This window comes from Neoarius graeffei, chromosome 9, assembly GCF_027579695.1.
Source record: "Neoarius graeffei isolate fNeoGra1 chromosome 9, fNeoGra1.pri, whole genome shotgun sequence".
In the NCBI taxonomy this organism is placed as follows: domain Eukaryota; kingdom Metazoa; phylum Chordata; class Actinopteri; order Siluriformes; family Ariidae; genus Neoarius; species Neoarius graeffei.
This window is the reverse complement of record NC_083577.1, coordinates 21,506,187-21,522,322: the sequence shown is the minus strand read 5'-3', so window position 1 is coordinate 21,522,322 and position 16,136 is coordinate 21,506,187. Positions and strand designations below refer to the sequence as shown.

At 41.3% G+C, this 16,136-nt stretch overlaps 1 protein-coding gene across 2 annotated transcripts in view; it reads right to left on the bottom strand.

The window, feature by feature from the left end:
* Positions 1 to 16,136, bottom strand: part of LOC132891523 (aryl hydrocarbon receptor-like) — a 62,975-nt gene that overhangs the window by 23,890 nt on the left and 22,949 nt on the right. The gene's annotated exons all lie outside the window — the stretch shown is intronic.

The window sequence follows — 16,136 nt, the reverse complement described above, 5'->3', positions numbered from 1 at the left end:
AGAATGATCTTAACTCAAAGGAAAGAGTAGGTCCTTACTGAACATCGCATGCTCGCTGCTAATTGGTGACAGCACATGTCAGTCTGAGGGATTGTAGAAAACGAACAGCTGGAGGATGTTTACAGTCAGAGACGTCATGAGCCGAAATTAATCTACTGATTTTTTTTCCTGGACGTTTATATGAGGTTATTTTAGATATGCTGTCAACTTTGCATGACATTAATGAGTATGAAAATACTGAAAACCTGCCTCAAGCAAGCTGGATTACTGAGTAGAAAAAAAATGATGATATATATATATACACTACCGTTCAAAAGTTTGGGGTCACTTTGAAATTCCCTTATTTTTGAAAGAAAAGCACTGTTCTTTTCAATGAAGATCACTTTAAACTAATCAGAAATACACTCTATACATTGCTAATGTGGTAAATGACTATTCTAGCTGCAAATGTCTGGTTTTTGGTGCAATATCTCCATAGGTGTATAGAGGCCCATTTCCAGCAACTCTCACTCCAGTGTTCTAATGGTACAATGTGTTTGCTCATTGCCTCAGAAGGCTAATGGATGATTAGAAAACCCTTGTACAATCATGCTAGCACAGCTGAAAACAGTTTAGCTCTTTAGAGAAGCTATAAAACTGACCTTCCGTTGAGCAGATTGAGGCCCTGTCCACACGGCAACGGCAACGAGATTTTTTTTTTTAATATCGCGTCCACACGGGCAACGGATCAGTTAAATTTCGGGTCCATATGGCAACGCAACGCTTGCTGAAAACGATGCAATACACATGCCACACCTCTAGGTGCGCTGTAAGACGATCCCATCGGAGACACCAGAACAATAGAGGAAGAAGTTGACGCATGTGCATAAACCCCTTCTTCTGTAGCATTAGCCACATTAGCTTCCGCAGTGTTTGGACTAAAGACTCTGCCCTAAGGGCTATTCTCTCTCTCTCTCTCTCTCTCTCTCTCTCTCACTTTGCACCATTACACAATAAATATTCACAGTGAAAATATTTTGTAAGCGTGTTTCATGAACCAAGTTATAGGATTTGTTGACAACTCGCATCGAGTTCGTTACACTTCTACCCGGCGTGAAGCACTGACAGTCATGTGGTTGTGATGTCATCGTAAACAAATCCGTTCTACTCATCCAGACGACTTTGCAACAGCGCCGTTGCCATATTTTTCCACTCTGGGACCCATTCTCAAAAGATTTCGTTTTGGGGCACCCAAAACGCCGGTGCTGTGTGGACGCCAGGCCGAAACGATAAACAATTTTATCAGATTCACTTGAATCTATTGCCATGTGGACAGGGCCTGAGTTTCTGGAGCATCACATTTGTGGGGTCGATTAAATGCTCAAAATGGCCAGAAAAATGTCTTGACTATATTTTCTATTCATTTTACAACTTATGGTGGTAAATAAAAGTGTGACTTTTCATGGAAAACACAAAATTGTCTGGGTGACCCCAAACTTTTGAACGGTAGAGTATATAGATATATATGAAGCTCCCGATGAGTGTAAAATGTGTTTGTAAATGGTGGCCAGAGTTGTCCCTCATTATTCATGCTTCAGGCAGAGCTGTCAGCCCAGGAAGCTGTATTTGTTATGCTACAGACGCTCGCTGCTGTGTTTATATTCCCCATGTGCCTCCGTCAGAGGTTTAACACAGTATTTTATAAAGCTTTGCTGTCTGTCATCCTGATGTGTCATTCATGCACACTGTAAAGTCTGTGTGTGCTGTTTATGGAGTGTGTTTTGTTTGTGTTCGGTGCATTGGTTGAACTGTGGTTTAGTACAAGGCTTTGAGCTCAGCGGCTAATGGTGCACATTTGGAGAACTTGTAGAGGTTTGGTTGGTCCTTGATGAGTAGAGCAAGGCGTGGAACGTTCAGAGCAGAGTCTGGAAACATTATTCTGCAAAATTGTGTATTTGTTTACAACCATGCTACGTTAATTATTTTGGTTTTGTTTTCTTTAGTTTTCACGGTGCTCGTGTACAGTGTACGGTGCTTGATGTGTGGTGTTCGATGCTATCCTCGTGTTCAAGAGGAATAAAACGCATCCGCACCTGTCAGAGACTCTCTGCTGTTGTTCGTCATGTCAGGGGCTGTTATTGAGTTCATAAATAATCCCACGCTATTTTTTATTTTTTTTAAAGAGGAAATTAAAAATAAGCGCTGGATGAAAACCCATCTATATTATGTAAATAAAGAAACAAATTTCATTGTCCGTTGGTAGTCAAGTGTTTATGAGATATGTTGCCTTGCACTTACGGTCAGGTTCCCTGCGGTGGTACACGGATGTCGTTCGTATGTACGGACGTTGTACGGTCGCAAAAGCCATCAAAAATCAGGTCAATACATTACTATATTCTCCTAAGTCTGGAGTTCCACTCATAAGAATAACACAAGCACTCAAACTCAATTTAGATATTTTTTTCTTGCTAGAATAACAAGATCATCAACAGAAAAGGTGCATTTTTTCCCTCATGGTAATCATACGCTGTGTGTCCATGTTCCCTTTTCTGTTTTCACTGAATGTTGAATTTTTTTTATTTTTCTGTTGAGTTTTATGATCTGCTTTTGGCTTTGGTTTGGTTTCTGTAAAGGCTCTATATAACGTCATGCTGCACAATCAATAGTTTCAGCTCCCAGTAGAGTTTACTGATTTCCTGTTTCTCACAGTAAAACAGAAAGACGTGAATGAAGTGAACGTAGCTCTGTGCTTTCATTTGAATAGGATGTATTTGAGTGTCTTTTCTTTCTTTCGCATTTTTCCCATTGCATTTAGCCCAGCGGTTCTCAACCTTTTTCTACTTTAAGGCCCACCTATTTGTACTTGTAACGAGTCGGGGCCCATTAAAAAAGATCCCCAATTATTTTGGCTCATCTATTATGTTAGAATCTAATAATCTACAGTAAAGTGCATTCATGGAATCCAACATCACTCCCTGTTACAGACAGGAGCCCAGGAATTAAATAAATGCAATAAAAATGAACTGTTTTTATTGTAGGTATTGTATTTAAAACTGTATGGATGTGCCAGAAGCCGACATAAAACTATGCATGCAGGGCGTTCTCAGTCAAAAGGCATTAATGATCCAAAAATGGAGTCTGGTCCATTAACACAAGAACTTATTGCCATGTTTGTGTTCAGCAAACAAGCAAATTATTAAAACCAAGAAGTACACTCGAAAGAAGTGGCTATAGAAACCAGTCAATGGGATTAGATCCTTACACGCTAACAAAGAAGGATTTTTCCTATGAGTTGGGAAATTCTCCATCCGTTCAGTTCCCCGATGTCTCAAACTACCTGGTGCTGCAGACATCGTTCTACACGGACACACAGATGGAAATCTGGAAGAGCATGGAGGCGTGCAACTTTTTATATGTGTCTGGGTTAAAGATCTGGGGATCAGGGCACTACAAGATAGACGGCGGTAGACAGATCAAAGTGCAGGAAGGGTGTTTAGTAGCAGGCGTGATATTTACAAAAACGAAAGCAGAATCATAAAGCAGAGAGTATTTAAACAGCGTCATAAACATGGCTAGAAACAAACATGACGGTGATAATGATGATACTTCAATCAACGTGACGGTGATAATGATGATACACAAATCAGTATCAGGTGTTTCCCATAACGACTGGGTCCCAGGAGCGTGCACAATGCGCTCTGTGAGTGAGCGTGGCCACTCAAGCTACGCCAGACTCAAGTGCGCGACGGTGTGATAGTCAAGTGTTCACCTGCTGTGTGACCAAAACTTTTAGCTCACGTGTATATGGCCATGCATCACCACCACAATGCCTCATTACTACGAGTAAAAATTAGCTTCAACTTAAAAAAAAAAATCACGGCCCACTAATGGGCTACGACCCAGTGGTTGAGAAACACTGATGCAGACCATTTCTTAGAGGGTTTGAAGAGCACTGAGAACACTGATAGTAAAAAGATGCTGGCAACAAATTCCTTTACTGTGTCTTTGATACAGCGATAAATTTCACGTTGAAAGACAGCAGATGTTATCCCTGTGGAAATCTGGAGCATAAAGCTCTTTGAAGCAAGTTGTATGCAAATGTAAATCTGGGTTAAAAGATATTTCATCCCAAGTAATCAAAGTAACTGACAGATTAGCAAACGACCAAACGAGTCTTTCGTTACAGCTCTAATTTCTCTGGAGAGAAACAGACTTAATCCAATTTTAACTATTTTATCAAAATATTATTATCCTTGTTTTGCCCAGACCTCCCACAGAAATACAGAGAAATTAAAAAAATATAAATAAATAAAGAGGACAGAAGTGCTTGTATCCATATTCTGTTAGGTAATATTTCAATATTATATTTAATTCAATCCAATTTTGAAGAAGATAACGGTTAGAAATTGTCTCAAAAACCCCTGTGAGACAGAGAACATGAGGAAGAAACAAACAGTATTAAATGTGTTGAACTCCTGAATGGCCAGGATGAGTATGTTATGAATAGTTATGATTAACAGGAAGTGCAAGTCGATAAAATCCAGGTAAGATTAACCACCTGGTACTCTGTACAGTTGCATCCATAAGTATTTGGACAGTGACACAATTTTTGCCATTTTTGCTTCTCTATACCAACCACAATGAATTTGAAATGAAACCATCAAGGTGTGACTGAAGTGTCGACTTTCATCTTTAATTCAAGGATTTAACAAAAATACTGCCTCATTTTTAATACTTCGATGAATCTCCTTTGCAGTCAATGACTACCTAAAATCTTGAACCTATGGACACGACCAAATGCTGAGTTTCCTCCCTTGAGATGATTTACCAGGCTTTTACGGTATGTACTTCAGCCGCCTTCAGTCGCTGCTTGTTTGCGGGTCTTTCTGTCTTCACTTTTGTCTTCAGTAAGTGAAAAGCAGCTCAGTTGGCTGTTTAAGAACATTCAAGTTCTTTGCCTTAAGAAGCTCTTGGATTGGTTTCGTGGTGTTTGGGGCCATTATCATCCATCTGTACTGTGACACACCGTCCTATCACAGTTTTGCAGCATTTGACTGAATCTGAGCAGAAAGTATATATCCACTTCAGAATTCATCCTGCTACCATCATTCTACCAGCAGTCACATCATATCTATCAACACCAGTGCCCCAGTTCCATTGGCAGCTATACACGCCCATGCCCACCATGTTTGACAGATGATGTGGTATGATTTGGATCATGAGCCCTTATTTTCCTTCAACACCTGTCCACGAAACTGCAGTGTGGGAAGTAAGGCCAGACTGGTGGACATTGACCGCTAATTTTCACATTTGTCCGTCTGTATTTCAAAAGCATCAAACTGGATGGCCCATGAAAAATGGTAAAGCTATAGGTCTAATCTCCTTCTAATTTTCTTCCAAATGTTACACTGGGCGAATACATTATGTTGTAACACGGCCTGTGATTGGCTGATCGCGGACGCTCTCGATGAATGACAAGTCGCCTCTCATCAGCGAGTAGAAGTGCATTCTGGCATGACACCATGCGATGCTGTTATCAGCTGGGTAGGTTTACCACTAACGTTAAAAGACAAGCATCATCAGGAAATGACATCCCCCCCACCCCCACATGAAAGCCCACTCCAAATTTTTCGAATTGGTTGCCATGGAAATACAGAAAAAATAAAAATCACAGAAATCCCAAAATGTCAAATGGCACAACTCCTCAAGTCACTTAACATAACTGTCAGGTTTCGTGAAAAAAATTCTTAATAATTTTTGCATTATGTTCCAGAAACTAAAATGTTTACAGACGGACAGACAGACAGATAGAGCGATAGCTATACCCCCCTGCATTATATGCCAGGGGGAATAGACTACTACAGGTTTTGGATCCTGACAAAGTGTTTTTTTCATCATATTTTAACCCTCTGGGGTCGAGAGCTTCTCTGGTGAAGCTCGGCAGGTTGAGAATGAGTAGGTCATGTACACTACCGTTCAAAAGTTTGGGGTCACCCAGATAATTTTGTGTTTTCCATGAAAAGTCACACTTTTATTTACCACCATAAGTTGTAAAATGAATAGAAAATATAGTCAAGACATTTTTCTGGCCATTTTGAGCATTTAATCGACCCCACAAATGTGATGCTCCAGAAACTCAATCTGCTCAAAGGAAGGTCAGTTTTATAGCTTCTCTAAAGAGCTCAACTGTTTTCAGCTGTGCTAACATGATTGTACAAGGGTTTTCTAATCATCCATTAGCCTTCTGAGGCAATGAGCAAACACATTGTACCATTAGAACACTGGAGTGAGAGTTGCTGGAAATGGGCCTCTATACACCTATGGAGATATTGCACCAAAAACCAGACATTTGCAGCTAGAATAGTCATTTACCACATTAGCAATGTATAGAGTGGATTTCTGATTAGTTTAAAGTGATCTTCATTGAAAAGAACAGTGCTTTTCTTTCAAAAATAAGGGAATTTCAAAGTGACCCCAAACTTTTGAACAGTAGTGTATTTAGATAAATATCTTTGCGAGGTTTTATCATACAAGCATGATAAACATATTGACAGAAACTTTATACTTTACACTCGTGTGTATTCACTGCCAAGTATTATTATATTTTTTAACTGACCTAAATTAGATGGAACATAAAATTTGTCCCCTTAGTCAGTCATACCGGAGTCGAAGCACTGACAGCCCACTTATGGGGCTTTTCCACTACCAACGCGGCTGAGTTGGGCTGAGTCGAGCTGAGTGGGGCTGTTGGAGTTGCATTTCGACTACAACCGCGCTGAACCGTGCTGGCTGGAAGTGGGTGCTGAGTGGTTCCCAGCGTGCTCGCGGGGCGTGTGTGGGCATGTGAGGACACTCCTCCTCACCCATCAGTGCACAGGGGAGTGTCTCCTCATGCCCCTAGCCCCACTCAGCTCGGTTTGGCTCAGTTCAGCCTCACTCCAAAACTGTGCGAGTTTTGGGTGCTGAGTGAGGCTGAAGTGAGCTCAGTCGTGCTGCTCTGAGGTAGTCGAAACGCGAGCCGTGTTGGGCTGAAGTGAGCTGAAAAAGGGTAGTGGAAAAGGCCATTATACATTCATAAAAGACTATTCAGATGGTAACGGCATGATAATCATTTTCACTCTTTCGGTTTCGATTGGTTTCTCTTTCGTTGTGTTTTCTTCTATTTTCTACGTTCTAGTCCAGCAGATTTTAGTCTGAATGCCAAATGATATGACCATGTCTAGTTTTGAGTCATTTTAAAAGTCACTTTGTTACAAAGTTATCTGGAATCTCATCCTCAAAAGTTTAAATCTATTTTGTAAGAATAGTTGTATTGTTAATTACTACATTTCTTATAGACTTATTATAAACATCTCATCTCATCTCATTATCTCTAGCCGCTTTATCCTTCTACAGGGTCGCAGGCAAGCTGGAGCCTATCCCAGCTGACTACGGGCGAGAGGCGGGGTACACCCTGGACAAGTCGCCAGGTCATCACAGGGCTGACACATAGACACAGACAACCATTCACACTCACATTCACACCTACGGTCAATTTAGAGTCACCAGTTAACCTAACCTGCATGTCTTTGGACTGTGGGGGAAACCGGAGCACCCGGAGGAAACCCACGCGGACACGGGGAGAACATGCAAACTCCGCACAGAAAGGCCCTCGCCGGCCCCGGGGCTCGAACCCAGGACCTTCTTGCTGTGAGGCGACAGCGCTAACCACTACACCACCGTGCCGCCCTATTATAAACATAGTATAAAAAATAGTCGTTGTTGACATAATGTTTCATGAGTGTTATTATAGTACCTACATATGAGTACCAGTAAGTTATAACCAACTGGAACATCCTTGCCCTCCCATACTCTTTTCTAGACATGGAACTGACCTGTGTGTGCTACTGTTTTCTTGGGTAGAACTTTAAGCATGTTTTTCTTGAATCTTCTGACATTTTCTTGTAAAGTATATTCAATTTGTAGTGTAATTAGCAACTAATCTCTAGTGTAATTTGGTCTTTGAAGATCACAGAAATGTCCCTGGAAATAGCTGAGAAGCCATCGCCAAGCATCTAAAGCCCTTCAGCTTCCGGGGCCCTAAGGCAGGCCCCAGACCCCCGGCCGCATTGTTCCAGGCCTTTGGCCCATCATTCAGACAGACTGAAATTTGGACAGACAGACAACATTGCAGACTTGTCTGTCCTGTAACAGTCTGCTTAAAATTACTTATTTCCCACAATGAACTGCCTAGCAGTTTACTGAGCCTGTGAAAATGGAGGGACGATGTGAAAAAAAATGTCTGGAAAAATGTCTATAAATTTCCTAAACAGTTAATGCGGTATTTTTGTGAAACCCTTTAAATGAAAGCTGAAAGTCCCCACTCAATCAATCACATTTTGATTTCTTCATTCCAAATCTGTTCTGGTCGTGTACAGAGGCAAAAACGACCAAAGTTGCATCGCTATCCAAATATTTATGGACCCGACTGTATACATTTTAATACTTTTCTCCAAGCTGCTATCTCTTAAGAGTTCCCATGAGCCCTGTGGTCTCATGTCAGATCGAAATCATGCATCACTAGCAATGTCGATAGTTCATGAACAATGTCTCGGTTCTTTCCAAGGACACTCCAAAGGGACGTGAATTTAAATGAAGACCCACGGCTCTGCCATTAGAAGCAGTGACACCATAAAAGCTGTCGGTTGAGCCTAATTAACTCTTAGTTCCTGGTACTGTGGTGCTTATATTATCTGTGGATTTGTTCCGATCAGTCAATGCTCACGATTAATCCCGATGTTTACTATGATCCTGTTCATCTTTTGTCCTTTTGTTGACTCTTTCTTCACAAACTATGGAAGACAATCTGACGAAACTGAAGACAAGGCAGGACCTTATCCCGCAAACACGCACAGTCCTGACATGAACATGGAACTGCCTTTGAATGTTTTTCTTCTGGATTGGACAACTGACACTGATTCCATCACTGTCCTGAGTTAAAACAGTTAAGACACTCACTACGTTTACATGCACATAGAGAGAATCGAATTTCTGCCGTTGCTCGACTGAAATCGAAGTTCAAAATGCCATGTATACACCTTAATTCGGCTGAAATTGAACCGAACTTGATTTCTCGGAATCGAGCTACACGACCTAGTTTATGCGATTTCTGCCGAGCTACTTTGTGCATGTATACCCTATCGAGCTAGTTGTCGAGCTACTTCCGGAAGTGACGAGTGACGAGACCACAAGCGGGAAACACAACAGCCTCGGTCGGCATGACAACGAATCATGACAACGGCATGAATCTTTTCTTTTTGTGGCATTGTTTGCACTGTTAAAATTTAGCTCACTTACTGTATCACCAAATACATCTGTACAGCTGTTGCATAGCTGTGAATTGTGTACATAAACAAGTCATTGTATTTGTGTGTGTGTGTGTATATATGTCCAACATCTGAAGAATGTCAATAAAAACAAAACAACTGAACTTTTTGTGTTTATTAAGACATAAGTTAAATTGTAAGCAAAAAAAAAATATTTTTTTGTAAGCAAAAAATGGACTTTAGAAAAATATTATTGTGCAAAATAAGTTGTCTTACAAAACAGTTTGTAGCCATACAGTCTGTTAGAGCAAGCCTAACAGCTTGAACACGGAACTACTACTGTTGCCAGATTGGGTGTTTTAAGTGTATTTTAGCGGATTTGAACATGTTTTGGGCTGGAAAACGTCAGCAGTATCTGGCAACACTATAGCTCTTCTTCATGACGACAACTGGAAGTGTACCAACACGATGGGGTGTGTAGCGCCACGTGTGGCTCGGGTGCACAATGCACCTTGCACAATAGCCCGATTTCACTTGTGCATGTAGGATTGGATTCCTCTGGCACCCCTGCTGGGACCCTTTGCTCGATTACCAACAGCAGCTCGATTTGGACGTGCATGTAAACGTAGTCAACGAGACTGGATAACGACCTAAATGATGTCCTTTCACTCTCAAAGCCTGTTTATTCATTAAAACAAGCAAACCGAGAACCTCTAATGCTACACGATCAGCAAATCCTTGCAAAATACAGTGTCTTGCAAAAGTATTCATCCCCCTTGGTGTTTGTCTTGTTTTGTCGCATGACAAGCTGGAATTAAAATGGATTTTTGGGGGATTAGCACCATTTGATTTACACAACAAGCCTACCACTTTAAAGGTGAAAATTGTTATTTTATTGTGACACAAACAATAATTAAGATGAGAAAACAGAAATCTGGAGTGTGTACAGGTATTCACCCCCCCCAAAGTCAATACTTTGTAGAGCCACTTTTTCCTGCAGTTACAGCTGCAATTCTCTTGGGGTTTGTCTCTATTAGCTTAGCACATCTAACCACTGGAATTTTTGCACATTCCTTAATGCAAGACTGCTCCAACTCCTTCAAGTTAGATGGGTTGCGTTGGTGTACAGCAATCTTCAAGTTATGCCACAAATTCTCTGTTGGATTGAGGTCTGGGCTTTGATTAGGCCATTCCAAGGCATTTAAACGTTTCCCTTTAAACCACTCCACCGTAGCTTTAGCAGTATGTTTAGGGTCATTGTCCTGCTGGAACGTGAACCTTCGCCCCAGTCTCAAACCTCTGGCTGACTCAAACAGGTTTTCCTCCAGAACTGCCCTGTATTTAGTGCCATCCATCTTTCCTTCAGTCCTGATCAGCTTTCCTGTCCCTGCAGATGAAAAATATCCCCACGAGAGATTGACAAACACCAAGGGGGATGAATACTTTTGCAAGAGACTGTATATATATTTTTCCGCCCGAATTTCCATTAAGTTTCTCCATTAAACGCACAAACCACTCACATCTTGGCCCCATCATCCACCACACTCTTAATCTTAAACTAAGCTTTTGTTTCATGTCAAAGGAACCATGCACCATCTGAGACAGAAAGGCACGTTCAAACTTGCACGAGTTGCTCTGGGAGATTGAATAAGGACAAAGACGGAGGGGGGAGAAAAAAAACCCTCGTGTAGGATTTACCAAACTAACTCACTGTTGTTGAAACCAGCAATCTAAAAGGTGGCCCTGTTTTTAAATAACACGCAAGCATGCTTATTCCAAGAGCAAGAGTAGTGAGTCAGTAATAAGATGTGTCTATGTTTGGTAGTTAAGTAAGGGTGAAGGAAAACAGCAGGCAGATCCCTGCAGGGAACAAAGAGCAAGTTAAAAAAAAAAAAGAACATTCAAAACAAACAAAAAGTTCTAGTAGAAGCAATGAAGAAAAAAAAAAAGATGTGTAAGATTCAGCATTTGGAGTAAAAAAATATGGTGTGTGTGTGCAATAAATGAGACAATGGAGAGCTAATGGGTTGCAGCCAAACAGTTGCGTGACTAGAGTAGACGGCCGAAGCAGGGAGAGGCCACATCCTGGCTTTTTCCTGCGGCAGCTGTTCAGATAAGGAAGCATTCTTGTCAGCGGTGCTTAGAGAGACCCCAGGGACCCTTGCGGGAGAGACATGAGTGTGTTGATTGCAGTAAACACCAAGTCCCATACCATTAAACCTTACACTCATGGGTGCAAAGAACTCCGTCCAAAAGCTGATCCACGGTATGTAGGTTCTCCCAAATCTGGCCGAGTGAACATTTTTTTCACACAATGTTCTGGGTAATTTTGCTTTTCAGAGAGAATGGAAGATGAAATATTCTGCCTGAAGCAACCTTACAAACTTTTTTTTTTGGATGTACTGTATTCCCAACAACGTTCAACAGACAGAGCAGATGATACTGTTTAAAAGCAGGTATAAATACGACATTATAAAAACTGCCAAACCTCACTCCAAGAATGCCAACACTGAGACGAATCCAAAGACTAGCACTGGTTGGTCTTAAAAGTAGACGGCCTTTCGATTTCATAAAATCGGTGAAATTTAGTTCCCTCTGAAATTTGGTTATTGTGAGATATGCTTATTTCTGGAATCTCTCACAAAATATCAGGCCATTCTGTGGCTGGGAAGTTATTTAATTTGAGGTGATTCCTGAGCAAATAATGTGCATGAAATCGCTGGCTTCACGCAGTCAAGCAGACAGAGGAAGTCTGTGTGCACATGCGCAGGATTACCGTCTTATTCTTTTGGGTTTTACGGCAGCTGCCATCCAGTGTTGCATTACTGCCATCTACAGGTTTACCTTTGAGCGTGCATTGACAGTTCCATCATTCTCTCGCTAAACAAACAGCTGATCACACCGAGATGCTCTCTGACCGCTAATATTTATCAGTTTGGTTCTGCGTTTCCTTTCCATCGTATATAACATAACGTCTTTTCTTCTTGCTTTCCGTTACTGCAGTAGGTCTTTCACGTTTCATTCGCGTCCTCCGTTTCCTTCGCCTGTTTCTCCTCCCCCTCATTCAGCACCATAATGCACAAACACTATTTTCCAAGGGGTTTTTTTCTTGTCAATTTCTGACTTATTAATCTCAACATTTCTGAGTTTTATTCCACACAAATGTATAACTTAATAATTTCAGAGTATATCGAAGATTTTTCTTGGAAATGTATGACTTTGATCACAGAAATTATGGGTTTTTTGTTGTTGTTGTTTTTTTAACCTCAGAATATTACCCCCTCCCTTGGCTCTGGTGTAGGTCATAAAAATAATTTTCCCCGACACCTAATTATTTTTGTTTAGTGGACCGAAAGCTACTGAATTCGAATCACAGACTTCCAATTTTATTAGTTTTTTTTTTAAATAGAACAATTAATGAATTTCAGGCCACGTGGCCCTAAATTCTCCGCTTTTTTTCCTGCTTCACCATGATCCAATTCAAGATACCACGTCATACATCACATGGTGGACTTTCCCCATTTGTGCAAGGCATTGTGGGATACAAATTTGAAACAGGAGAGAAAAATGGAGGACGTGAGTGTGCGAATGAAACGTGAAAGACCGACTACAGTAACGGAAAGCGAGAAGAAAAGACATTATGTTATATACGAAGGAAAGGAAACACAGGACCAAACTAATAAATATCGGCGGTCAGCGAGCACCTCGGTGTGATCAGCTGTTCATTTAGCGACAGAATGATGGAACTGTCAGTGCACGCTCAAAGGTAAACCTGTACATGGCAGTAATGCAACACTGTGGATGCCAGCTGCTGTAAAACCCAAAAGAAGAAGAAAGTAAACCTGCACATGCGCACACAGACTGTTTGACTGCGCGAAGCAAGCAATTTCATGCACATTATTTGCTCGGGAATCCCCTCAAATTAAATAACTTCCAAGCCACAGAATGGCCTGATATTTTGTGAGATATTACAGAAATAAACATATATCACAATAACCAAATTTCAGATGAAACTAAATTTCACCGATTTTATGAAATCGAAAGGCCATACAGCTTTAACCTACAATGGCCCGAATACACCATCATAAGAATGAGACTATTAGCCTAATTAGATTTCATGACCACGATGTAAACTAAGGAAACATAAATGATAAGTACAACCCCGATTCCAAAAAAGTTGGGACAAAGAACAAATTGTAAATAAAAACGGAATGCAATAATTTACAAATCTCAAAAACTGATATTGTATTCACAATAGAACATAGACAACATATCAAATGTCGAAAGTGAGACATTTTGAAATTTCATGCCAAATATTGGCTCATTTGAAATTTCATGACAGCAACACATCTCAAAAAAGTTGGGACAGGGGCAATAAGAGGCTGGAAAAGTTAAAGGTATAAAAAAGGAACAGCTGGAGGACCAAATTGCAACTCATTAGGTCAATTGGCAATAGGTCATTAACATGACTGGGTATAAAAAGAGCATCTTGGAGTGGCAGCGGCTCTCAGAAGTAAAGATGGGAAGAGGATCACCAATCCCCCTAATTCTGCGCCGACAAATAGTGGAGCAATATCAGAAAGGAGTTCGACAGTGTAAAATTGCAAAGAGTTTGAACATATCATCATCTACAGTGCATAATATCATCAAAAGATTCAGAGAATCTGGAAGAATCTCTGTGCGTAAGGGTCAAGGCCGGAAAACCATACTGGGTGCCCGTGATCTTCGGGCCCTTAGACGGCACTGCATCACATACAGGCATGCTTCTGTATTGGAAATCACAAAATGGGCTCAGGAATATTTCCAGAGAACATTATCTGTGAACACAATTCACCGTGCCATCTGCCGTCGCCAGCTAAAACTCTATAGTTCAAAGAAGAAGCCGTATCTAAACACGATCCAGAAGCGCAGACGTCTTCTCTGGACCAAGGCTCATTTAAAATGGACTGTGGCAAAGTGGAAAACTGTTCTGTGGTCAGACGAATCAAAATTTGAAGTGCTTTATGGAAATCAGGGACGCCATGTCATTCGGACTAAAGAGGAGAAAGACGACCCAAGTTGTTATCAGCGCTCAGTTCAGAAGCCTGCATCTCTGATGGTATGGGGTTGCATTAGTGCGTGTGGCATGGGCAGCTTACACATCTGGAAAGACACAATCAATGCTGAAAGGTATATCCAGGCTCTAGAGCAACATATGCTCCCATCCAGACAACGTCTCTTTCAGGGAAGACCTTGCATTTTCCGACATGACAATGCCAAACCACATACTGCATCAATTACAGCATCATGGCTGCGTAGAAGAAGGGTCCGGGTACTGAACTGGCCAGCCTGCAGTCCAGATCTTTCACCCATAGAAAACATTTGGCGCATCATAAAACGGAAGATACGACAAAAAAGACCTAAGACAGTTGAGCAACTAGAATCCTACATTAGACAAGAATGGGTTAACATTCCTATCCCTAAACTTGAGCAACTTGTCTCCTCAGTCCCCAGACGTTTACAGACTGTTGTAAAGAGAAAAGGGGATGTCTCACAGTGGTAAACATGGCCTTGTCCCAACTTTTTTTGAGATGTGTTGTTGTCATGAAATTTAAAAATCACCTAATTTTTCTCTTTAAATTATACATTTTCTCAGTTTAAACATTTGATATGTCATCTATGTTCTATTCTGAATAAAATATGCAATTTTGAAACTTCCACATCATTGCATTCCGTTTTTATTTACAATTTGTACTTTGTCCCAACTTTTTTGGAATCGGGGTTGTATCAATTATATAAGTATCATTATCATACTATATAAGTATTATATTGGCTTATATAAATATCAATATTACATTAATGTTATTTTGCAGACACGCTTATCCAGAGCGATGTACAACATACCCAGAGCAGCCTGGGGATTAGGTGCCTTGCTCAAGGGCACTTCAGCTGGTTCAGGAAATCAAACCAGCAAACTTTTGGTCTCAAAGCTGCTTCTCTAACCATTAGATCATGACCTCTCCATATATAATATACTGCTTTCGATGAGGGTGGGACGGTGGTGTAGTGGTTAGCACAGTTGCCTCGCAACAAGAAGGTCCTGGGTTCAAGCCCAGCAACCGATGAGGGCCTTTCTGTGTGGAGTTTGCATGTTCTCCCTGTGTCTGCGTGGGTTTCCTCCAGGTGTGCTGGTTTTTCCCACAGTCCAAAGACATCCAGGTTAGACTAATTAGTGGCTCTAAATTGACTGTGAATGTGGATTGTTGTTTGTCTTGATGTGTCAGCCCTGCGATGATCTGGCAACTTGCCCAGGGTGTATCCCACCTCTTGTCCATAGTCAGCTGGGATTGGCTCCAGCTTACCTGCAACCCTGTACAGGATAAGCGGTAATGGATGGATTTTGATGAGTTCAAAAAACCATTCTCTTACTCAAGTTGGAAAAAAATGGTATCGATGTATCCGTAGCTAGGACTGTTCTAATTTTATATTCCTACTCAGGGCAATTTGTAAACATGTTTTCAGAATGGGATTTGAAACCTCACTGAGGGGAAAAATTACTTCCAGAGAACCTGGCCAGATGGCATGGTGGTGTAGTGGTTAGTGCTGTCGCCTCACAGCAAGAAGGTCCTGGGTTTGAGCCCTGTGGCCGGCGAGGGCCTTTCTGTGCGGAGTTTGCATGTTGTCCGCGTGGGTTTGCTCTGGTTTCCCCCACAGTCCAAAGACATGCAGGTTAGGTTAACTGGTGACTCTAAATTTACCATGAATGGTTGTCTGTGTCTATGTGTCAGCCTTGTGATGACCTGGAGACTTGTCCAGGGTGTATCCCGCCTTTTGCCCATAGTCAGCTGGGATAGGCTCCAGCTTGCCTGCGAC